At 46.0% G+C, this 25,748-nt stretch overlaps 1 protein-coding gene across 4 annotated transcripts in view; it reads right to left on the bottom strand.

Moving 5' to 3' along the window:
- The window catches only part of LOC146208560 (uncharacterized), an 88,513-nt gene that overhangs the window by 46,715 nt on the left and 16,050 nt on the right, over positions 1 to 25,748 (bottom strand). Inside the window, exon 1 of one of the 4 annotated variants that reach the window (XM_084594909.1) lies at positions 14,762 to 14,893. The exons of 1 other annotated variant lie outside the window; for it this stretch is intronic. The gene's annotated coding sequence lies outside the window, so the exon portion shown is untranslated. Of the gene's footprint in view, positions 1 to 707; positions 831 to 14,161; positions 14,302 to 14,761; positions 14,894 to 25,748 lie in introns of those variants that run through there. 2 more of the 4 variants (XM_084594900.1, XM_084594917.1) reach the window with 2 other exon arrangements.

The raw sequence follows: 25,748 nt of genomic DNA, 5'->3' as shown, positions 1-25,748 counted from the left end.
GCTCAATGTGTGAGCTGCTACATGCGCTATCGCGTCATACGCTAATTTTTGAACTGAATTTAGCCTTCATTTTCTCGCTCCGGTTCTACATGGGCTTCCGGTGGGTAAAGGTGGGTGAGTGGTAGTGAGTGCAGTTTCTTTAGGGTTCATTTGATCGAAGGTCGGAGATGTATTTTTACAGGTAGACGTACGAAGCTCAACCGACAGACGGTTGCTCCTGGAGTTTGGAGGATATACCCATATAAGCCGCAGCTGGCAACAGATTTTGGGAGAAAGATAACTACGCTGCTAATGAAACAATAGAAAATGGGATTGTATTTGTGATTTTAGTCAGCAGGCCGACGGTTTCGGGATTCTAATGGTCGGCGGACTGAGATTCATGACTCAGACACACGTGCCCAATTGCTGTTTAGTTCGTAGCCCACCGTACAGTGACCGGCCATTTTTCGGTCTAAACTGTCAGAGACGACATATCAGCCGAAGCGTGCTCTTGACGACAACGAGCCTGCGAGCATTTCGCGCAAGAAATCTTCACCGCGATTGAGAGAGCAGTGAGGCGTTAGCGATCCTCTTCATTCACTGTCCCGGTCGTGAAGGACGCGTATCGGAAGCGTGCGCAGCATCGATTCGACGAGGTAGCAACAGCGGAAAGCGCCGAGCAACAGCGCGTGAAGCACGTTCGCAGGCGACAAATTGCACATATTTACCTCCGGCCTCCCACAGCTCCTGCACAGCTAGGGCTTAGCGTTGCCCGGTCGTAGAGTCCCGACGCACGAGTACGAGTGACACACCGAATACGCGTTCACCGTCTTTGCATCTGCGACAAACACCAGTCGTCGCGCATGTCCGCTCCTCGTTCACCGTTGCCCGCCCACTCGGGCCCGCGCCACGCGAACCGCATCGAGCGGGTCTCTGTACAACCAAGTCGTCGATATGTTCCCAGAACTAGAAGGCGCGGGCAGCGCGTGTCATTTAATGTAACTCCGCTTACTGTGGACTTTGTTCGTACCCGAGACTGCTTTGGCCCGGTATTGTTCCTTGGAGAAACCTCGTTACACAGCAATCGCGGTGGAAACTCCCTGCCGGCGTACTGCATGGTGTGTCGATACTGGGAAATCCGTGTTCTAGTGGCTAATCAAGTGGGGACACATGTAGAATACTAAAGAGCAAATAAAAAGACGGGAGGTGAGGCCCTTCGTTGTGGGTTTTGTATACATAGCATGAGACATCCTTTTTGCATGCTTCTTGCGTAATTTATCCTTGTCGTAATTGTCAACCAACCTTAGACATTATACTCTGCATGGAGGGAAACCAGGAAAATTGAGCTCATTTTTTGCTCCGCTGATTACCACATAATTTACAAAGAGTGTATGCGTTGCATGTTTGAGAGGAACAGCAGTGAGGCTATTTAGGAAGGCGGCAACACTAAACAAGATAGGAATATCACCAGAAGGGACTGCCGCCATGTTGCGAAGTAAGCAACTTCAGTTACGAGTCTATAAGCGCGTGTCCGTCGCCATTTCGTGCCTTTCTAAGAAGTGTTCCTGGGAGAGGGTGAAAAGGACACGCACAGAACGATAATTTTGTAACTTTTATACTTTTTGTTCGTCATATATGAATGAAAAGAGAGTAAGAACCTTAGCCAGAAATAATCGTGTAATAGTCACTTTTTATTATTCAGTGCTAGTCGCCTGAAACGAAAAAATGAACTTTACTTTAGATAGCTTCCAAATGATATGGAATGGGTGGAATACAGGAGAGTCCTTTTATTGAGAAAGCAATACTACTCTAGGTTTCGAGCCTTCAGCGTAGAGCGGCCGGTAGCCACGTCTTACCCACGTGACGCTGTGACGTCACACCCCACGGGACACTAGGGTGAGAGCTGGGCTACCAACTCAAGCGGCCGGCGTAGCGTGGTCGCAGCCGCGGCGCAGCGCGTGACGTCACACACGAAAGCGAGAGATGGGCTGGCAGAAGCTGCCAACTTGGGTCTCTCGTTTCACATGGGACGGTTATGTCAGAATCAGCCTGCTAGGGCCCTGACATTCACGTTACCCCTATAGGCCAATAAGGCACGTTCATAAGGCTTGGTTAAAGAGGGGCTTTATATGTAGGCTGAGGAAGAAGAAAAAGAGAAGAAGAACGCTCGGTCACCCGCAGCTAATGCTTTCGCTCAATATTTGGTTCAGCAGCGTTGAACCCTAGTAATTTTTAAAACGGTGTGGTGGCAGTTGCCTCCATTCTCTGCTTTCTTTAATCGTACGTTTCTAACCTTGTGTGACCTCTCTGCTTTTCAGCCACCATGCTTCCAATCGCTTTTTGCTAACATCCACCATAGATTCATTCACCTGACCAAATTGTTATCTTAAGCCCTATAGGGCCTCGGGGACAGTAACTGCGCCTGCGTCGACATTCGGACGGATGACACCACATTCAGTACGACGTTTTCAATTGTTGCTACCGATTTAACACACCCTGTACATGTGTCTTTTTTTTTTTTTTTTACGTGTCCTTTATTTCTTGCATCTTGATCTATAGCATCAAAGAGAAGGACACTTCTTGAGTTTTCATAGAATGATTCCTTCCTGATCTGCCTTTTCAAGTTTAGATTGCGGTACGTGACGTCACATGTGACGCCACGATCCATCTTTGGGTACACAGGCTACCTGGTACAGCACACGTGGGAACCGGGAAGGGGGTTAGGAAAACGGCCAGGCTTTCGCCTCCTTTTTCAGGACTTAAACATGAATGCCACTATGACGCTAGTGCAAACAACATCTACAGTCGTCTCCGCTGCCACAATCAGATCATGATGCTAAAACAAGTGTGGGCCCTTTCGTATTGACATAGAACGATCGCTACTGTCTGAAACAAGGGTACTGTCACAATACAAGCGTAAAAGAGAGACGATACACCGTGCCGTTCACAATAAACGGAATGTCCTTCTTTCTCACGGTGATTTTGCGGAATCGTTGCTACGCGCGTTACTATAACTACCGTTTAGAGTCCTGAACAGAACCTTTTATCCAAACACGACATGTACGTGTCGGCCCCGGATTTCACAAGTGTGGCTGTCGGTGTTGTACAGACCCTATAGACAGCGCGCATCGAAGCCGCTGCTGGCCGCGGGTTAATGGGGCGCCGTGTCATTAAAGCGCCGTCGTCTGCTTGATAAGGCGGGGTTCTCGCAAGACCCGCTGCCGAATAAGAAAAGGCAGCAAAAAAAGAGCGGAAATGCGATACGAACAAAACGGACTGGAAATAATTAGGACGAGATCCCAACGTGGACATCTTCGAGCGCATGTGGCTTTGTGCCGAGTAGTGTATACAAGACTGCTCGCACGCGATACGCACAGACAAAGAACGCATCGCTTCGTCGCACATGCTATATGCCTGCGACGTAGAGAGCTCTTCCTTTCTTCAATTTTTTTTTTCGTTCTCCATCTGCTTGTGGAAAGATCGGGGTGTTGTTTGTTACGCGCATGTGAGCGCGGAAAAGATAGCGCGCAATTAAGGCTTCCAAGTGTAGACTCGTGCCAGCCGAGCAAACAAGCGTGCAAGCCGATAATGCCGCAAGCAAACACAATCGAGGTTCGATAACCAGATATTCTTGCTTCCACGAGAAAATAAAAAAGTTTAGTCCGTCCTCATTGTGCGGGATCAATGCGAGTGCGGCTAGTTTATGTTCCTGCAGTTGCGGTTGGACTGCTTCATGCGTGACCGCTAGTGTGTACATTGTGTACAAGTATAAACACGTGCGCCGTACCGCATGTATCGCGGGAACGGAAATGTACGGAAGTGTAAACGCACAGTTTATTTTTAGCAACGATTAAAACGGGTCCGACGATTTTTTTGTTCTTTTTTTTTTTTTCAATCAGACAGAATCGCTTACGCGGAAATGTTTCACAGTGTCATTTTAAGATGCAGCCGCGAAAATGGAACATCACAGAAGTGACATTTGCTCTCGCCACCAATTTTAGGCATTGCGACGCATGCAGCAATAAGCTCCTGTGCGGGAGAATCACTTCACATCGTGTTATAGGTATATGCATGAGTTGCACATGTGACGTCATGGGATCGAAGACGGGGCGAAAGTAGCGACACACACACACACACACACACACACACACACACACACACACACACACACACACACACACACACACACACACACACACACACACACACACACACACACACACACACACACACACACACACACACACACACACACACGCGCGCGCGCGCGCGCGCGCACGCACGCACGCACGCACGCACGCACACACTCTCCAGGGGCATAGAAATACATCAAATGCATTAAGAAATTTCATTAACCTACCACGAACAATCCGTGGAGAGCGTTGAGCGCCCACCTGCAGTTCTGCCACCTATTGTTATAGAGATACATGGTATCGCAGCTTCACTCGACGTTTACACAGGACCTCGTGTACAATCATATACTGAGGCAAGAATGTTATCTCTCCGCCCCCTCAAGCTGTCAACGACTGCTGCGAATGGTTTCACCCCTATTGCGTATCGCTAAAACCCTTTTCTTCGTTTCCTTAGTCATTACATCACCTGAATTAAGTGAGGTACGTGACAGCGCCAGCGACACCTCTCTGCCTTAAAAGGCGAGACATTATTCAATGAAAACAATGTGGCAGGTATCCCAGGCAGTAAGTACAGCCGTAAAGGAATATCCTGGGTTCGGAAAAACTCTGCCTTTTTGACGTCAGGTGCTGACGTCACTAACAACGAAAGTTATCAGAGCAATTAGCGTGATTAGCCTATAGACCATAAGCTCACCATAAGCTCATTCTTCACTTCGATAATAATTACGCGGCGTAAACTTGATTGTGGTAGCATCTAAATCTTCACAATGCCTTCATAGCTGCAGTCTAAATGCAGCCTATAGTTGTCCATGCGACCGCGATTTTTGCTTCTATGGCGTTCTCATAATGTACACCGCTAAGTATCGCGACAGACTATACACTCGACGCTATTAGAATATTTACGTATCACATCCGCAGTCCTTGCCTAGTGGTGGCACGGCGTTGCATGACAGTGTGCAACATGAACTGGTGGCCGAGTCGGACATGATTTATCCTTTTGGCCTCGTGCCGTCGCGCTGCTTCACTCGAGGCATAAAGAAACGCCGACGCGAGGCAAAATTCCCACGACTCCCGTACTGCTGACTTCGTCGGCGCCTGTACGTATGTGTGTGGCGTGTGTACAATGCCGGTGAGCAGCTTCCATCTCACTGGTACTGAATACAGGTCCAGTCTATTCTTTTCTTCAATTAGCTGCTTCATCAATTCAGTGGACGATGATCGCGGCGTCGACCAATCCTTCTTATACGGCTCCTGCCACAATTAACGCCATTCCGCTCTTAAATGGCAATAACCGATCGTTGTCGTTCTTCAGAGTGTTCCGAAAACATCGTAGAAAGGTGCATCAGGACTTGGAGAAATGCGCATACACTGTATTTTGTGTTAGCGCGAGCACTGTATTTCGAGGAGCATTGCCTTTTGAGCTTCCCTTTCCAAGAACAAAAAAGAATTGTTTGATCGCTGTTTTGTTTTGTTTTTTTACATTAAAACTTTTAGGCCCACGTACAACTTCTCGCGCATGCGTCCAGGCTGAAGCTTGTTTTGTTTGCTTGTTACGTGGGGTTTAACCTCCCAAGGCGACTCAGGCTATGAGAGACGCCGTAGTGGAGGACTCCGGAAATTTCGACCACCTGGGGTTCTTTAACGTGCACTGACATCGTACAGGACACGGGCGCCTTGCTTTCCGCCTCCATCGAAAAGAAGCCGCCGGGGCCCGGATTCGATCCCGCATTCTTGGGCTTGGGTAGTCGAGTGCCCTAATTAGAATATGGCTGTAGTATTGCACTGTACGAATACTAGAGACCAGCAGATAGTAAAACGCCCTGTTTTTTTTAAGGACTAGCATGATTTTCAAGGCGCTTCCTATCTGCTCATGATCCTGACCAATATCTCGTGTGAAACTGCTGCAAGCTTCTATCCTGCCACGTTTCATTCTTTTTCGTTGGTATTTTTCTTTTGCTTTTGTTTCATTACGTCTGTCCCTACTGAGCAGAGCAGTATTAGGCCACACCTAGTGTATGGCCAACTCCGAGCGTATTTATTAACAAAGGAGATGCGAATTATTACTACTAATAGAAGAGCCCCAATCCATGAACTCGTTCCTTCGTTCACTTAAGCCATTGCTGACTTCCGTATAATGAAGATGACGTTTCGCTACGTTATTTAAAACAAAGCTTTCCGGCTTCTTTGAACGCAACAAAGTAAAAACTTGTTCACTAGCGCACTGCCAAGAAATAGTCTAAATAAATAAAGAAATTTCCGATGCCATAATTACATCAGCGGAACATTGGGAGCGTGGAGTGTCTTGCCTCATCCCATATCTCTTCGGTTTACCCTCAACTCCGAAAGACGACCTTATAAGGGGCACCTTTCACGGGAAGTATTTCAGTCGCTGGTAGAAGACTGAGAGGCACAAAAGAACAAGCCACTAATACACCTGGCAAACAACTAAGACATTTGTAGCGCACGCGTGCTAAAAGGCACTTAACCCCGTCGTGCTTCTGACTGAGTGCTCTTAGAAAATGCGCAAGCGTACGCTGAGGGTATGCCCTCCTTAGAGCAGCAATTTATCTGCCTGCATTTGGGACGTACAAAGTTCACTCTTAAAAGCACTCCCGCTGCATCGGACTTCAGGTCAGGGAACTTCCGCACCCCGCTGTGATGAGGGCAACTCGCTAAACACAAGCACGATACAGCCAACCAGCAGCAGTCTCTGGAATTTCGCACGGGAGATAACGTCCTAAATTACTATAAGTGCAAATAATTATTTCGTGTAGCTCGGGGCTATGAGACCATTATGTTTCTCGCACGTATTAATTAAATTTTAATTTCTGGTTTACAAAATTGTATCTGCGGCAGAGAAACTGTATTCAAGGAGAAAAGTAAAACTTATTGGGGAAGAAGAAGGAAAAAATTAAGGACGAACACTCGGACAAAGCATCTTATTTCCTGTTCCGCCTGGAAACGCATATCTTCTTGATAGTTTGCTATCCAGTGAAGAGGCATGTTGTTTTGAAATCATAACCCATTATTCGCATTGACAACAAGAAGAGCCTGTTTAGAGCAATTAGTTAGGAAATAATTAAGAAAATGATTAGGTCAGTGTAATTGTATATGCTACTGCATGGTGCTTGAGGTGCTAGAAGTTTTCAAATTTTGCGATACCTACTTCGATGAAATCGGTTCACGTTCAAGCTGAATGTGGTGACGAGACGTGACAATGCCTTAGCGGAGGGTAGGCAGCTGAATGCGTGCGCTACAAGCACATATTTCAGCACTGTAGTATCTCCGAACATGTCAGGCAATGCTCTAATCAGTCGTTGCTGGATCAATAGGAGTGAAGGTTTAATTCGATGCGTGCTTCAAACGAATCGGAGCGCTGTTTGCGTGCCTCCGACGGAGATGACTCACCGTGAATAAACTATTTTTTCGAAACGTCCCAGGAACTCTGTCGGTAGGAACGTTATACTGTCGGAGTAAGTGCAAGAGATGGCACCAAAATTACCACGTGATTTGTCAAAGCGAGCGACGCCGGAACCGGAACGAGAAAGACGTCACAGGTGATAGAACCAGTGGATTTCCCTTTACCTGTCCATTAATTGACCATTCTTTTCTTCATTCATTCATTTTGTTAGATGCTAAATTAACAATGCAAACAAATTTATGAACAAGAGTGTAGGTTAAGCCTCGACCCATGTTTAGACAAAATTTCTGTCTGCTAGGACTTGTTCTGCGTCGTTCCATCGAAGCCATTCACTCTCATGCTTCTGTCGTTGGTTTCTGCACTTCATCTTTCTTCGTTCGTCTCTCCTCAAGAACGACCTTCCCCGTCTCGTCTCTACCGTGAATCACGCTGCTGAATTATTTTCATTCGCGGTTCGATCTCCGCGCAAGAAAAAGAAAAAGCAATCATTCCGCAGTACGCTCTCGCTGGACGAGTACGGATGTACACAAATGTATATGGTAGTTTCGAATTGCACATTAGGATATGGCGGCCACTGCCGTAGCCAGCGCTCTTCTGCACGAAGCGTCCGCCTGCTGCAGCGTCGGCTGTTTTGAAGGGCTTGACCGATAGTGCACCATATCGGAGCTCTGTTTGCGATGCGTGTGTTCACTCGGCCAGACCCAGTTGAGAGGGCCCGGTTCATGGTCGCATTTGTGCGCGTATAACGTACTACGTGTGTCGCAGTGTCATTGTCTCTGCGGTGGGAGCAGCGTCAGCAACCTGCAGGCTGCTTGCGACTACTGCGCCCAGCCTCTGAACTTGGTTCTTGCAAAGTGGATGAACCGTCAGAGATCTACTGCATCTGGAAACAATGGGAAGCTAAGGAAGCGAATTTGTGGCTATCCTACTGCTGAAAAAAAAAAAAGCCAGAAATCATACACAACGCCGGGAACCCTTCAGACGCTTAGTTGGAGAATGGAATTCGCCGGCCTTGATCGAGAAAGGATGTACATCGTTGCCGGAGCCCAGGGAAGCATGCGGTAAGTGAAGAAAAAAAAAAAGTTTCGACAACGAAGTAGGGCGCAACCTAAGCCGAAACCTTAATTAAGAACCAAATGATTTTCATATTCACGCGCGACGTTTATTTCCGAAGTGGTGGAGATTACAGTGGTTATAGCGACGACGAGAACGCTATGACAACTGCAAGTGGTTTGTTGAGGCGCGGTTTGAGGCGCGGTTGGGTAGGCCAGAGAGAAGAAAGATGGTCGGGAACACAGAGTTGGTATAGTTTCAGGCATGCAGGTCGTTACAACGATTAAACCTCGACCGAAATGAGCTTGATCGAGATCATAATTGGAGCACATTCCCAGTCGTATTTTAACAGAAAACACCTTCGCACAGGAGCAGCAGCTGCTTACTACAACCGCTGGAGCAATACAACATTGTGGAAATCTCAGATTATGCCTGCTTTTCGGTCCTGCATGCATGCGCACTTGGTACGCAAGGGACCAGTTGAGAGGGGAAAGGGCGGAATGAAGAATGTGTACGAGGGGGGGGGGGGGGTCTTTAATACTCAACATTCCCTCAGCAAGTGTTTTCCGCCAAACCCAATTAAGCAAATTTCTCCAATTTCTTAAGATATCTTTAAAGAGTAATGAACTGCCGCAGTTAACAAGGCTTCACTGAGTAATTACTCCCTTATTAGAAAGCTTGTTTTTGTAGCAGCTAAAAAAAAAAAAAAAACGTCGATTCGTAAATTACGGAATCGAAAAACTCAAATATTTTCGACCCGTTTCTTCTGTTTTATCAGTACTTGTTATGTGGCGAACATCAGGGGATTTTATTCTGCACGTACGGAGTTTATACGGAGGAATCCATAAGTGCGGTATACGTGATCTTTATCTTCGTGACGAACCGGAACGCTCATACAGTAGGAAATGACTGATTAACGCTTGTAAATGACCTAGTTTTGTATTCGTATTCATGGCGCCGTCATACACGTTGCAAACTCGCACGAGCTCAGAAATAACCGGTCTCAGTGCCGCGGCTACAGGGTATAGCATGGGTTCTCTGGATTTTCTCTGTCGTCGACACACCGCCTATAAGAACTTGCGTGCACCATGCGATGGCAAGCAACGCGGTCTCCTTGCCTGAGTCTCATCGCCTTCACCAATCAGATTACGAGTTCCGGATCTCGTCTCTTTACTTGGCTCTCTTTTGAAGCCTATATGTTATGAAGATTTCTAGAAACGTATTGTTGTCCTTACGCCATGTGTTGACCGCAACGTTTAATTGTTTCTCATCTATGACGATGACTCCCGCTAAAATAACAAATTCTGCTACAAATAACATGCGTATATTCTTTGCTGCAAAACAACGGTATTTAATTTCCAGCATGTTCCTTTCCAAAACAACGTAACCACGCAGGGGACTATTCTACAAATGTGCATACTGTTAAAACTCGATTTAACGAAGTTGAGGGGAGCCGCGTATTATTTTTTAAATCGGGAACTTCGTTAAATTAAGGGAGACATTCCTCGGCCATTTAATCCGATAAAGTCGATTATTATATGATGTAGCGGCGTCAAGGGATATACAGCAACATCATAACTGCGAAGAGTAAACTCGATGAAAATGAAATTGCGTTTTGAAAGGATGCAGCAGCGCAACTCGAAGAACCAGGAAAGTTGTACTGTTACGTCTTCCGAAATGTAATAGCAGCAACTGCCCACTATGTTATGTTGTGTTGTTAAATTTAAACTGTGGCCTGTGTAGATGGCCGACATTGATAGCTAGCGCGTAGGGAAAGAAGCAATGAAAATTGTATGTCAGCAAGAATGGTTCCAAGGGGCTACCAACTTCTTCCTTAGCAAAGAAGTCGCTGATCTTTGCTTGCTTGTAGTTTGTAAGCAAGAATTACACGATTTTTTTTTTTCGTGTCTTCATCCGGCAGACTGTCGCAACAGATCAAGGGCATCGAAAACCTGACCCAGTGTCGGCAGCGGTGCCGCATGCCGACACCGGGTATAGAAGGGCAGGCTTTTTACCGTGTGCAAAATCCCCTGAATTCAGATCAATAGATCTCCCGTTTTGCGACGCAGTTTGGCAAAAGCGGAACGAAGTTTCTCCACGATGTTTCCTTTGGCTCGCATTCAATAGATTTTGGGCGTTTTAAGCAAAATAGACCACAAATATAATTTTCGACCTTCGTTTTTCAACAAAACGTTCGTTAAATCGGGACAGATAGTGAAATTGGTTTCGTTATTTCGAGTTACTCAAAGCACAGGACCATATGGGCTTCCGACGTGGAATCGGAATATATTCGTTAAATCGAGACTTTCGTTAAATCAGGTTTTGTTAAATCGAGTTTTGACTATGTACAACAGCGGGCATTACCGTCCTGCTTTTTCGTATCGATGTGGACGTCCACGTTGACGCCTCTCTCTCGATGTCAAAATACTATCGGGTTACTATTTTGGTTAGTTGGTTCAAAAATAATGCAAAGCCAGTGGATTTTCCATTGGAGCGAGTCCATGTGGTTCGAAATGGGAAGGACTAGCTTCCAGGCGTCTGATGTGGGGAAGGCACAGGGACTATCTCGCTAAGGGACTCACTGATACTTGCCGGGAAAAAGAATGAACAGAAAGATAAGGGGACAAAGAAACAGATTGTCTTCTTGTGGGTCACCATACTCGATCATTTCAACCTGCGGTTTCGTAATGTGCATTCACATGCGACAAATCGCTGCATTTCGCTAGCGTTCTGTGGGACACCAGCCCACGAACGATCTCCTGCTGGTAATTTTCCCGTAGTCACGTGCACTCTCGTCGTGGAATAATTAAGAAACGAAAATAAAGAAGTGGTTGTAATGATGACACCACTGCAATTGTTCGTAATGGCCACTACAATTTCCCTCTCAGACCAGTGCAGCTCGGTCGTTTCTAAACATGGCTGAAACTTAAACCGTCATGCATGCCCGTATACAAATAGACACAAACATAGAAAGAATAGGAAAGCTACTTTGCACGTTACGTCACGATGTTTCGAGGATGTGCCGACCGACTGCTTCCGCACGAGCGCAAAACACGTACGGAGCTGCTTAGTCCCGCTTCCGCGGGCACTCACCGGAAGTGCAGTTCCGACGCTCGCGCGCAGTACGTTGTTGCAGCTATGTGGGACACGCGTCTGCGTTATCCGCGCTTCCGTTTCTCCCTTCTGGGTTAACGTCCCACAAGGGCAGCAACGCTTTCGCCTGCGCGTATGCACTGTGGAGCGAACCACTGGGATTACATGCACAACCAAGCGGAGCTACTCAGGCGCCAGTTGCGGTGAGTGGAACGGACTACAAGTAACCACGCGGTTTGTTTTGTAGTTTAGGTGAAATTCGTTCAAACAATGATGCCGACCTGTGTTCATGGCGCCATGCATGGTCAACTGTCCTGATCCAGCCACATTCGCGTTGCAGTGCCTAGCAGGCACAAGGGATTGGTCATGACGTCATGAAAAAGTCAACGTCATTGGTTGAAAGGCCCTCTTTTTTTATGGACACTTGCCAATCCGTCATTGGCATGTACCAGACTGTACAGTTGAATAATTAGTGTTGATTGCCAGCACGAAGTTGGAAAAATTAAAAGCTCATAAAATGAGTGTATGTATAGCCCTTGTGGAGCATCCCCCTGTCATGAAATCTTGCCAATTCTAACGCACTTTATTTCTACTTCTGGCTTATTTCAAGCGGCTGCTCTGGCTGCCTTAATGGATTATAGACCATTTTTGGGTTCGTGTTTTATCCTTTGTAATGATGTGTAAGACACTGCTGTACACGGATCACCTCGTCATATTCGCCTACGACTGCTAAATAATTTATAGTCGAAGTCCTTTCTCACCTGTTTCGGTTCCAACAGCAGAGTTATGGTTGTGACGTCACAGTAAAGTCCAGGTCACGCGAGGGATGAAAATACAGCGATATATAATCATTGCTGCGTCGTTTAAATTCACTACAATGATAAGGCCAGCCTGCCTCTTGTACAAGAATCACTACAAGTGAAGATTCAGCGATGATATCGCTGTTTTTTCTTGCCGCGCATCAAGACTTGATTGTGACGTCATAGCTATTTCTCGGCTACTGAAACCGAAACTAATGAGAAAAGAAAATTCAATTATAACTTAGTTAGCGGTAGTAAGGGGGAACTGCATGCGTGCGGATCGAAATACAGTAATGACTTATGCATCATTAAAAAGAATATGCCACCAAAATTTGGTGTCTATAGTCCTTTAACTTCGGGATAGCTTTGTTCGAGCTTTGTATATTTGAAGAAACCTTCACTCGCTTGTGTTGAATTCTTGAGATCTGACTGACGAAGATAATGCAACACTTCAGCGATCGGACAGCTAAGCCAACTCGCTTAATCTGAACTATATATATATATAATCATATCACTCGATGGACAAAAAAAAAAAAACATGCAATGGTTCGCTGCCGTTGTTTTTTTTTTATGATTTAGGAATTATCTTGCTTTTCCAATGTTCTGTGTGTGAAAGCGATGACAGTGCTACCGCCGAACGAGGGATGATCAGTATATACTAGCATTGTTTTTATGTTCGCAGACTTATAGTTTGGCCTAAATAAATCAAAGTGAATGTTATGGGCCTCATACAACAGTTGTTGTACACATTATCGGCGAGTGCGCATCTGTGTGTGTTTCACATTTTCCTTCCAGCAACACAACAGGAACACTATGGCCCGACTGGGTCACATGACAAGAGATTACATGACGATTTTCCGAATATAGTTACCGCCTCTAAGTTACTTATTGCATATACTGTTGCAGGAGAAGTTAGCAAAGGGAAGGGAAAGTACGAGATTACTATGTTACACGCTGGCGTTGCTCAACGTCTCCGCGTCTAGATTCCAGTTCGAAATATATGCCCTGTTCCGACTTACTAAGCGTTCAGGGCGATAGCTGATAGCTCACGACACTGTATTGTACCTTATAATTGCCAAAAGTAACCAGGCTGCGTGTTCCGCTTCTCAGTCGGTTAGCAGAAAATTCATAAACCTTCTGAAGCTGTTAATCGGTGCAAAGTAACTGACAACTCCTGTCTTCACTTACCAAAAAGTTATGATCCTATGGGGATCCATGTTAACTTTAGAATACAAGCGAGAAGAAAAACATACAGCCTGGTAACTTTTGGCAAAAATGGCACATACCGACCAATTTGGGTAAACTGCTAGTTGAAGATACTATGTTGAAAGACTCGATTTGCGTGTTTCCACGGTACATGTCGTTGTGACAGTCGCTAATCAAGTGTGTTGCAAGAATGTGCACAATGAGCGAATTTGAAGAACGTGCACTATAACCGGAGTGCGCGAGTGGGATGCACGCAAGCGGCTGTCATGTCTGGATGGTTAGAGTGGGCCGTCAGGCCTAAACTTTTCACACTGTACCGAGAGCTAAAGTAATGTCAGAGTTAGAAGCTGGTCATATGACTACAGCCTTCATTAATTAACCAACATGCTTAAAAGTAGCAAAACTCATGTCATTGCTTGCGGCTTCCATGTACGATTCCGCTACCATTTCAGACACCTGCTTCAACTTTCACGTACCTGCTAGTGCGCTCCTTCCGTGAAAATAAACCTGCCGCAGAAGAAGATGCCTCTCAAAGACGCAAGACACGCAGTCCGTGCGCGCGTCTTCCTCGATAAAACGCGAGCGGCCGCAACGCCAGGGACCGCCGAGAGCGAACAGCCAAAGCGGCGCTGACTGACTGAGCCACAGCAGCGATTCGTTGGCACGCGGAAATAATGGCGATTTGAGAGCTCTCGCACGGAAACCCCTGTCCCCTCGTCTCGTGCGCACACCGGCACGCGCATTTCGCCACGTAACGACAGGAATGAGGAAACAGGTGGACGCAGATGCTAGACTGCAGCGCTTCGCGACACACAATTCGCCATCCAACATCCTGCGGGATTCCCCTCCCATCCTCGCCGTCCGCACCGTGCCACGGAAGAATGGTCCAGGTAATACTCTTGTTTGGGCGAGTTGGAAGAATGGTGCCGACTTCATGCGGCTTGGCTCCCTGAGCTCTGCTAGCGGCCCAGCGAAAAAAAAAAGGCTCGCAGTTGACGGCGACTTGCGCAACTTACGTCGATTGCACTCAGAGAGCCACGTGTCGTCTCTCGAGCGTCGTCGCTTCTTATACGCACCCGTAGGTCGCTAGCGAGGAGGCACTGTCGTCTCTGGCGTGGCGCCCCGCGCGCCGCCGAAGGCGTGGATTTCTTGGCTGCCGGGCCGGTGAACAGCGTGGAAGAAGCGTTTCGAGAGCGACCGACTGCCACGTTCGGTGCCGTTACACACAGTGACAACCTGTCGGTCGCGCACTGGCGGTTTCGCGGAAAGACGATTGTGTTCGAAGACGCCTCCTCATGCAGTAGCAATGCGTCGAGTGTTTCATTGTCGCGACGTCGATGCACTATCGATATTGTGTGTACAATCCGTGCAGTCCACTCGGACACCGGGAGCCATTCTGCACGCTAGTGAATTGCCCTTCCTTATCGCTATAGCTTTCATTTTTCTATTACGGAAACCTGGCTCATTCCTGGCAACGTTGAGTGCGTTTGACGTCTTGGAGGACTACTGCGGCATGACCGTGTCCGACCCATCATGCAAGTGCTATGCAGGTGCAGATGCGCCTCGTGTAATGTCACGGTTCGACAAAATCTCCAAGACACGAGTTTGTTTTTCTTGTTCCCTCCCCGGTGGTGCGAGCATGTAGTATATGCTTCTCAATACTCCAACTGAGCTGCCTTTTCTCGTTTTCATCAAACGTTGTCCGACTTTCTCAGTGCTCTTCTATACTCGATAAAGATTTAATGGAGAGAGGACGCGTTTCGAGAAGTGTGCACGGGGAAAGTACGAAACCGTTTAACCATGCAGGAAGTCTAGGCGCACCGCGATTTCTTATCGTCCAACGAAGAACCGCTGACAATGAATAATGCCTTGCCGTTTGAAGGACCACTCTAAGCGCAGTCCAAGAAGCAAATGTGAAGACGCTCTTATCGTCCCGCGGGCACTTTCTATAAAGAGCGCAGCGTTTCTTGGAAAGATGTCCTTTCCCAGCTGCCCGCAACGGGCAACTCGGGTCTTATCAAGACAGCTGCGGCTCCTCATCTTTCCACTGTGGTGGTTTGCTTTCACTCGCGGGTCCGGCAAGAGCTGGACCCTTCCGAACAAAACTAACAGTGCACAGAATCGTCGCGGAGACGCCATGCATGGACGCTGATTTTCAAAGCAGGTGGGAAGTTTCGTTTTCGATAATGCCCGCCATGAAACGTCTGTGTGGGACTCGCCAAGGTCGCGGCAGTCGCGTGATGTACTTTTGTTGTTGTTGTTGTTGTTATTTGTTTCTTTTACACGTCTTTATGTTTTCTATTGCAGTACCTACTGCAATAAATGCCACGAGGACGTGTAGCACTCCGTTCGCACTTTATTTTTATTTGATATTTTGTCTAGCCACGTAAGAGTACCTCTAAGAACCATTTGTTAGTCACTGCCTTCCGTGCCTAACGAACACATGAAAGAACCACGGCACAGAAGGAACGGATTTCAGTTTGTGCTTTCGTGGCAACTGTCGAAATCATGTTTATTTTCACCACTTGATACAAGCGAGCGAAAAGAGGTGGAAAAACAGACATTTGAGCTTGTTCGTACATCTTCGAAAACTTTACCAGCGTTGTGACAGGGGACAATGAAGCGCTTGTCCTTCCTATAGGAAGACTAAAATTTATACTCTTCTAATTGTCCCCTGCCGCAGCGCTGGTAAAGTTTTCGAAAGGAGGTGGCTGAAGTAAAATCTGCTGTCTCCGCAACTTGATGTGACACTCCAGCCCCATTTACATCAGCAGAAATGACATGTCGAAAAATGCATGCGTCAAAAAGCATTTTCTATTCAACGGGTTTTACTTACACGTACGAAATGAAATTATCAACATGAAGTGGTCAGGAAAGGTTGCATTGCAAAAGCTGAAGACAATGTAATTGGTTACACAGACAGGGATCGCTACGTCCTTAATTATTCGGCACTGCAACAACATCTAATGCTGAATGACTTCAAGAGACAAAGTCTGGCATCCCGGCCCGTAGCCATCCACACAGCTGGTCAAACGTCAATGTTTTTACCTTCGTATTCTTTTGGCGAGTGTAATTTTTGTCGAACTGCTATTCTTTTACTTGTGCTGACAATTAATTTTGCTTTCGAAAGAGTTCTGTTGCCTGGACGTTGTCAGCGATACAATGTGGGCTGGTCTTTCTCGCGGAAACAAATCATATGTGTGTGGTGCCCGAGATAACACCGAAGCGTTATAACAATCTTACTCTTTTTTGTTTGGCAAATAATAATTACTAAATTGTTCCTAATTACTTTTTGTAGTGTTTAGGTAATATTAAAAATGAACATGGAATAACATTTTTCACCCCATGGTTGAAAATTTTTAAGCGGCATATATGCGACTTCCGCTAATGCGATAAAGTAATTTTCCAAGAACATAAATACATCAATTGTGGGGGCTAGCAACTTCCACCAACACGACACGCCGAAAAGAAGAAAAGAGGGGATACTTGAGCCCCACACTCCGCAAGAGAAAAAGGAGATACTTGAGCACTTCAGTACAGCACCGACAGCAATGCCAATATACACCCAACAAATGTGCTCATCTCCGAACTGATACCATGGCTTCAAGCTTATATGCTTATATGATATAGGATATATAGGGTTGCAAACCATACCGGATTTTACGGGACTGACCTTCATTTTTATGTGAAGTCCCGAGTTCCTATTGGCTCCTGTCGGGTATAGTGTCATGCCCCAGATTAAAGTTTGTACAGTTCTCTAGCTTGTAATGTGAGACGAAGAAAGTGACTCGGGCTTTCGGCCCGCTCATAGCTATAACACAAAACGCGCTGGAGCCGCTGAGCGCGCTGCAGTAGCATTGTGCGCAGCACAATTACCATAGGCTTATACGTGAGATGATGAGTGATTCATATGCCGGCAGCGACGAAACGGCAATATTAACTGAGCTTTGCATTGGGCAGTGCCTACTATTATGATTTCTCAATCTTTCATTTGTACGGTGACAACTATGATGACGATTCCTGTTACTTCACATTTGCGGCGGCTGTGTCGTGGGTGAAGTATAGGTGCTATCGTGCGGTGTACAGCTTCTAAAGGAAATAATCTCGAACTACGTAGTTTTTTTTAGTTAAATTAACATGATTTCTGTACGCATAACATATTCCGAGCTACAATGCTTGATATATATTGATAATATTTTATAACTACATTAAGAACATTATGTTTACATTTAGAAGCTTTACTGTTACGTTATACAGTCATGATCGGAAGATCAAAATAGCATTTAAAGCGCAGCATTGGCTTATGATTTAGTTAACGCAAACTGGCACTTACTAGACAACTTTATGGCGTCATTTGCTGACTTTTATTAACACAACATTACGATGTAACATAACGTCACTGCGATATCCAGAGCTGTTCATTTATTTATTACTCACAATACTGTTTATCCCTTGCAGAATGCTATAGAGCGAGAACTAACATTTCACAGACATTACAAAGGACATTTCCAACATTATCTGAAAACTTCGAGCTGGTTGGAAACCTATGAACACCTGGGCATACAGTTCGAATAAGACATTCAAATTTGGATGTGTCAACCTATGATGTGTAAGTCTCAATAGTACTGAGATGAATATGGTATGGAATGACAGCATTGTTCTTATATTCTGTGCTGCGTGGTGTGACGCAAACACCGTGGAGCTCCAAGTTCTTAACTTGACTCGCTTAGGCCAACTTAGTTTGTAGACGAGTGCAAAATGATCGAAGTGATGCCGCTGGCTCTGCCAACGAGTGGTCTGAGATCATACTCTGCATGCTATCTCCCCTCTTTCAGTCCCCCTCTACTACCTCTGGGCTTCCTGCACTTTCAAGGCATCGCTCCTCCACTTCATTTATTTCTGTGTGAAGTCCTTCCCACGCCCAATCTTTTCTTTCCGTCAGCTTGTTAAGAAAGCTTCTCTTTCGAAACCGCTGCTTCTTCCGGGTTGGGAATAGAGAGGCCCCAATGACATAGGAGAGGGTATCTGCCCACAATTCCTGCTCAAAGCCGGATCGTTCATCGCCGCTCTTGCCCCGGAAGCCGTTGCCCCACGCGCGTGCCAGAAGCGCTGATTCGCTCTCTGAATCGGCGTGACCTTGCTTCCCCACCCTCTGGCCACGCAATACACACACGCGCACCGAAGCACCATTCTGCCTTTTCCGCTAACGCTGTATGAGCCGCAGGCTGTTAATTCCGTGGACAAATACACGCTCTGGCCTGAGGAAAGTTTGTCGGGTAACTTGCTGCATTGGATTTAACTTTCAGTAATTAATGAATGAATGCAAATTGCGTACCTGATGTTTCAACGGGAAATTTCCTTGTACTTAAGAAAATGGGGAACATCTTGAGGCATAAATATACTTTTTGTCCTGGGTAGATATCAGATAACAGCTATGAATAGGGTCGACTAGTGAGCTGCATTGGCAAGTAAACTATAGCAGTTAACTTTTACGCAAATTACAGCTAGGCGCCTGATTATAATTACCGGTTTACGCAAGCCGTCAGTGATTCCCGAGTTACTGCACATCCTTCAACCGCTTTTCTGACGTGCGGAACTCACGTGGACCTACGGTCGCCATGTTGGATGCCATGTAAGGTACGGAGAAAGGCCGCGTGCGCATTACTAATCGGCTTGCCGCCATCTGTACCGGGTCCGTGTCGTGTCGTGTCGTGTCGTGTCGTGTCGTGTTGTGTGTGTGTGTGTGTGTGTGTGTGTGTGTGTGTGTGTGTGTGTGTGTGTGTGTGTGTGTGTGTGTGTGTGTGTGTGTGTGTGTGTGTGTGTGTGTGTGTGTGTGTGTGTGTGTGTGTGTGTGTGTGTGTGTGTGTGTGTGTGTGTGTGTGTGTGTGTGTGTGTGTGTGTGTGTGTGTGTGTGTGTGTGTGTGTGTGTGTGTGTGTGTGTGTGTGTGTGTGTGTGTGTGTGTGTGTGTGTGTGTGTGTGTGTGTGTGTGTGTGTGTGTGTGTGTGTGTGTGTGTGTGTGTGTGTGTGTGTGTGTGTGTGTGTGTGTGTGTGTGTGTGTGTGTGTGTGTGTGTGTGTGTGTGTGTGTGTGTGTGTGTGTGTGTGTGTGTGTGTGTGTGTGTGTGTGTGTGTGTGTGTGTGTGTGTGTGTGTGTGTGTGTGTGTTCGCGAAATATTAAACTCATTTTCCCAAGTATACGTACTACATAGTAGTTTTTTTTTCCTCACATGACTTCTGAAATGGTGCGTGAAGGCGTGGTTCCTACCGGCCACGCTCGCCTTTAACTGTAACCGGAAAACTATATCTGGGCTCAAATTGGACCAAAATCCCTGACCACGTTTAAAATCCTTGCAGCAGCTTTTCGTTCCTGGGCAGACGAAGCTTCACGTAGAGAAACGAATCTAATTTCCGGATAGAAACTCTGTTTCGCAAGGCACTTGTAGTGAGTGAGACAGCGCTGAACAAGGTCGGCTTGCTGGAAACTTTTTTCTTTTGCGTTTTTCACACTTAACCACGACCCATTTTGGGCACCCTCTGATAGATAGTCGACTGTTGTTATGAACAGGCGGCACTCAGATTCTAGAGCACACATTGAAGAACGGAATTTTTCGCTACGGCCCCTCTATTACACCTCTCATAAAGTGAGTCGCTTTGGGACTTTAGACACCGTAAACCTAAACCTGACGTCACCGCCACTAACCGAAAGCGTGTAGTTACATGCCAACAGGTTTGGATGGCACACAGGTGACACATAATTATTGGCAAACAGATGACAGGTTTACACAAAAAAAAAGGGGGGGGGGGGGTATAGGCAGGGCATGTAGGGCAGGGCATATATATATATATATATATATATATATATATATATATATATATATATATATATATATATATATATATATATATATATATATATATACAGTAAACGAGGCATTCTGACCCGTCAGCTGCCTCACAGCTCAAAAATGTGACCACGAAGGCAAAACACTCCTTGCAAGCGAACCAAGAAGATACCCGAATGAGAACGCGGAACAAGACGCCTCCTGAAAATGACATTCTGTACCATTCCAGGACCCCTCTTTTTCTTTTTTTTTTTTTTTTTAGGAAAGCACGATTCCTCCCTCCCTTTTTGCTTCGAGGCAACTATGGGATCGATTGTTAATGCTTGAACCCCTTAATAGTATACGCCGAGTTTTATTGCACGTATAGTTAGCCGAAAAGTGCATTGAAATGGATCCAAACATCCCAATTTCTGACCTTTTCTTCGCAGAAGTTTGGTTGAAACGAGGACAGTTTGCTGCTGAAACTTCATGACGAAAGGAAATATGCACCAATTCAACGAATAGTTCATCACTGTGTATTTCGATATAAATTTTTCATTTGCCGTATCCGCAAACTTTCGTCCACCCGGGGTGTCCGCCGGTGGGCACCACATTTGGATAACAATAGCGCTAACGTGAATCACAATAAAGATCATACGCATAGTCAGAAGCAGAAACTTCCGTATACGCAGCCAAAATGTGCATACATATTATTGTACCCAAGCAGACAAAAGAGTTTGGCCCAACGTCGCACCAACGCGCGTGGTCGATCTTATTTTGGTCTGCCCAAGTTTGGGCTTACTCTGGGGATTGAGATAGGCTGACTGGCCAACCTCGCCAGTCAGCTCACGAGTACCTGCCGAGCTTGGCCCAACATTGGCTATTGGGGACGAAGTAAGGATGTTATCCGGACGTACTGGGGAGCTATAGATGATAAGTGATCCGAATTTAGAAAGAGATGGAGTTGAAGATAGCATCGATGTAAGGCATGGTCTTCTACGAGAACTCACGCACGAGAAGAGAAGAGTAAAAGGGGCGTGGTCATACGCTGAAGCAGACGGTTTCTGTTTGAGCACCGTCTGAAAAAAAAAATACAACAGCTTTCTGGGGAGTGTGTGTGTGTGTGGGGGGGGGGGGGGGAGCAGTCCTTCGTAAGGAAGAAGTAGTGGCAAAAGGAACCGCGCTAGAAAATTTGGTTTCAGAGCATTAGATGCATTCACACGGTAGTTATATATTTGATTTTTCTTTTTCTTTGCGGCCCCGCTGTACCGACTAGTTGATACAAGCACATTTCATATGCAAACAATAATAATGGTAACGGACTTATCAAGTGCAATATATAGATTGCGTGAGATAGCTGTAGTATAGATATCGTCAACTGGAATCTTTATATAGCGAGTGAAAAACATAGAGAACTCATAAATCAGCGGTCCCCCGTGCTACCAAGTGACACAATATATTTTCCGCAAGTTCACTACGACCGGTGTATAAAACTTATCTCTGTATCAATTACTTCGAAACTGCTCGAAAGTTAAAGTGAAAACCATTGATGTCTAGCAGTGGCCGCCTGACGCGGTGTCAGGGCTGAAGACTTAGGGCGGTCGCGACGCAGCAAACGCAGCAAAACTAAATTGGAGGTGGTGGTGGTGATTGTTCATTAATAATAATCAAAAATAAAATAAAAGAATGTTGCCGGCTGCGGCGATGGCTATCCAATATCGTAAACATCCTAGTTGCAGCCGGCGAAACAGCTTTCGGGCGCAACGCAACCCATCTCAGAAATGTCTGCTCGTTTATTTGTTGCCGATTAAAGATCACTTTCAGAATTTGTCACTAAATGCATGTATTTAATGAAGCGCGATGCGTCAGGTGTTTCAGGGAGGCCTGCCAAGAAACTTTAAGAACAGTTTTTTTTTTTATTTTACAGGTTAACGTTTGCTCCATAGCAGTACCAATTTTGACGGACATAGAAAGTCCAACGAATAATGATACAGCTGAAGTTTGCATTGCCGCCAGAGATACTCTGTGACAAAAAGTATCCGTCGTCAAACCTTTCCAAGTAGCCTAAACAAAAAGATAACCACCAGACGAAATTCAAAGCTCGAAAATATTGATGCCTCTTGATTTTTATGTCAAACAGTAAAGAGCTGATTTCGTTTGCAGTTGCGATTGGTTAGCGGAGTAATATGCAGCCATAGCCCATTGTTTTCAACGGCGGTTTTTAAAGTTATATACTTGCAATAGCAAACCTTTTCACTGTTACGGATAACTGTCGAGTAGCAATCAGAGATATGTAGCTGATCGTTGTAATAATAAAAGCCGTATAATGTTTTCAGAACTTCAAAAATACTCTTACCCTTCACGCGGTTGCTAAAAAATCTGGGTCATATTTCTGACGCTATCCGAACATTACGCTCCTGCTAAACATTCTAGTAAACTCCACCCCTACTCCATCAAAACCCGTGCCACGTGACAGTCACGTGGCACCTGACGCAGGCAGCCCCACGGCACCTGCGCCATGAAGTGACACGCATTGGTGGATATCTGACATAACTGATATGGGCGTCATTAACGACCAGCTACAAATCAGCGTGTATCTGCGATAGTTAAAAAAGCTGTTACTATACTGTGAACATCATCTCATTACATCACAAAGCCTATATTTAATGCGTAGTAACCGGCATCTCTGAAACGTATAGTACAGTCTAAAAACGTTAGCCAGGTGTACTTCAATACTTCTGAAACATCCGGTATCCTTGCATAACAGATATATTTAGGGGTCAGTGTAAAGTATAGTCGACCCGCCTTTTACCATCTTTGTAGAAGTGGCTGCTGAGGAAGGTGCTCTCTTTTCTTTACATCGCTGCATACTGTCGCGTCGCGCTATTACAGGAAATGCTCGCTGCGGGAGAAAATGGCATTAGAGATCGGGATCTGCAGAGATTAGAGATCTGCATTTTCCGAAAGTGGAAAATGCAGATCAGGAAGGAAGCTTTCTTTGATAACTCAAGAGGCAGTGCCCTACTTTTTGAAACTAGATCAGGGTGCCTTAGAACACGCAGCTACAAAAAGAAATTTAACCATGAAGATGACGCATGTGCTATATGTGGTAACTCCAGTGAAACAATTGACCATATTATACTCGAATGTAATGGTATTCATCCGGAAGTTGATGCAGGCGCAGTCACTGTTCCTGAAGCTCTGGGGTTTAGAGATAACAGTGGCCGGGTGAATAAACCGGCGGTGGAAACTAGCAAAAAACGACTGGAAGATTGGTGGCTTAAAAGCAGAGAAGTGACATAATGTTAGTAATGCAGAAACAAAAATTTAATAAATAGAACGATGGTTTAGTTAACCAATCTAAATAATTAAGATATAGGGAGAAAAATGAGCATGATATATCTACTGCTACCACCCCGTTTCAAAGGGGACGCTCCTATATTCAATTCATCCATCCATCCATCCAAGGACGGAGCGAGCGTCATCATATAGTCGTTCCGCTATGCAGCATGTGCTGTATATGACTGCTCGTACACGCGCCTCGGCGAAGGCAACTGTGCTGTTTTTCCGCGAAGGCGTTCTTGCAGCCTCAGGAGGCCACGACAGAACGGTGGAACCGGTCTCCCTGGAATATACTGCGATGTGGACGATGTACGTCGGTGCTATGCCCTGACACTCTGCACGTGTTTATTTGGTTTGGTTTGGTAAAACTTTATTTCCCACAGCAGGGGTCCTGAAGGACACATCGGCTAGGCGCCAGGTGTAGAGGGCAGCTCCCACGTCGGCACAGAGAGCCCGAAGCTCTCCACCGCCGCGCGGGCCTCCCGGACAGCCCGAAGCTGATCATGTAGTGAAGCACCTTTTAACACTTTGTCCCAATGTTCCTTGTTCTTGGCGTAGGCGTCGCTCGATGCACAACCACACAGCATATGGTTTAAGTCTACACGGTCACTGCACCGTTCACACACATGTTGTTCGTCGTAGCCTGGGTCGATGTGCTTCATGCGCCAGGGGTTGGGGTATGAGTTCGTTTGGAGCACGTGTTTATTGTGCTTTTGTCATTTTTCCCGAAAAAAAAAAGGGAAACCGTGAAGCGCCTCACGTTCTTTGGTCACATTCTGCCTTCTGATCACGCATACTGCTGACCCTGCCTACCAAACTGGCACGCGAAAATCGCTTCCGTTGAATTTCATAAAAGGGATTCAGATTACTACTACTGCTACTACTACTATTACTAAGTAGTACTTTGAGGTGTTCTTGGGGGAGGGGACCGGGTTATGTCGGCCTAAGTCGTGGCGGCACTCTTGGCGTCCAGGGGAAGGGAAGATGGGAAGGAGGTAGGGGGAAGGGGGGGGGGGGGGGGGGGCTGCTCAACACCAAAAATGATCCCCATCTGTTCGCAGTATAACTTAGGCAACAATATCTCTCATGGTAAGGATGTGCTAACTCTACTAGGGTAAATTAAAGAAAAGGCAGAAAAGGATGAAAGCGTTTCTCTGCTACAAGGAACTTGGTTCATGTGAAGAAACTGCGTTGCCTTATATTTACCACAATGTTACTATAGTCACCGGTAATAACCTAGAACCAGTGAACGAACGTAAACAATTCATTGCTGAGTAATGACCTTTCAAGAACACAAAAACTCGCTCTTTTTGGTATATTGTCGTTTCATTCTGTTAGTACTATAGCATGCACGAATCGATAATTAAGACGATGATCCCTTTTTACTTTTCCGTGGTGCATTCTGCGCGCACTCCTGAGCTCCCGCAGATGTCTGACTCATGCATGTTCCACTAGCGCTCACAAGAGAAAGCCGTGTATTCCGTCTTTCTTTCAACATTGGACCCGTGCTTTTCGTGTTTACATTGTCGGGGGCGTTCGCTCGGTGCAGACATTCCCACCTCGTGGCGAGTTTTACGCCTGCATCGTGCAAGAACGGAGGCTCCCCGCAGAGCTGCCAAAATTAGAACCTCGTCTGGATTTGGTGCTTTTGTTTTTCTATACACTCTTCGTTTTATCCGCCTTTCATATTGCTGTCGCATTGCATTCGTACTATGCAAACGCCCTGCGAAAGCAACGAGAGGAAATTGTCGGTTGTTTTTATGTCTTCTCGTCGCTTTCAGCTCGTCTGGGCCATTGCTGCCTAATCTTTCTCCGGGGCTTTGATCTCTTTTTCTTATATGAAGGAAGAATTACGTCCTGCCTCTCTTATCTATGTGAGTGAAGCAGGTGTATATATGAGT

The sequence above is a fragment of the Amblyomma maculatum genome, chromosome 1 (genome assembly GCF_055883805.1).
Source record: "Amblyomma maculatum isolate TAMU_Amacu chromosome 1, ASM5588380v1, whole genome shotgun sequence".
Taxonomy (NCBI): domain Eukaryota; kingdom Metazoa; phylum Arthropoda; class Arachnida; order Ixodida; family Ixodidae; genus Amblyomma; species Amblyomma maculatum.
This window is presented reverse-complemented; position numbering and strand designations above follow the sequence as displayed.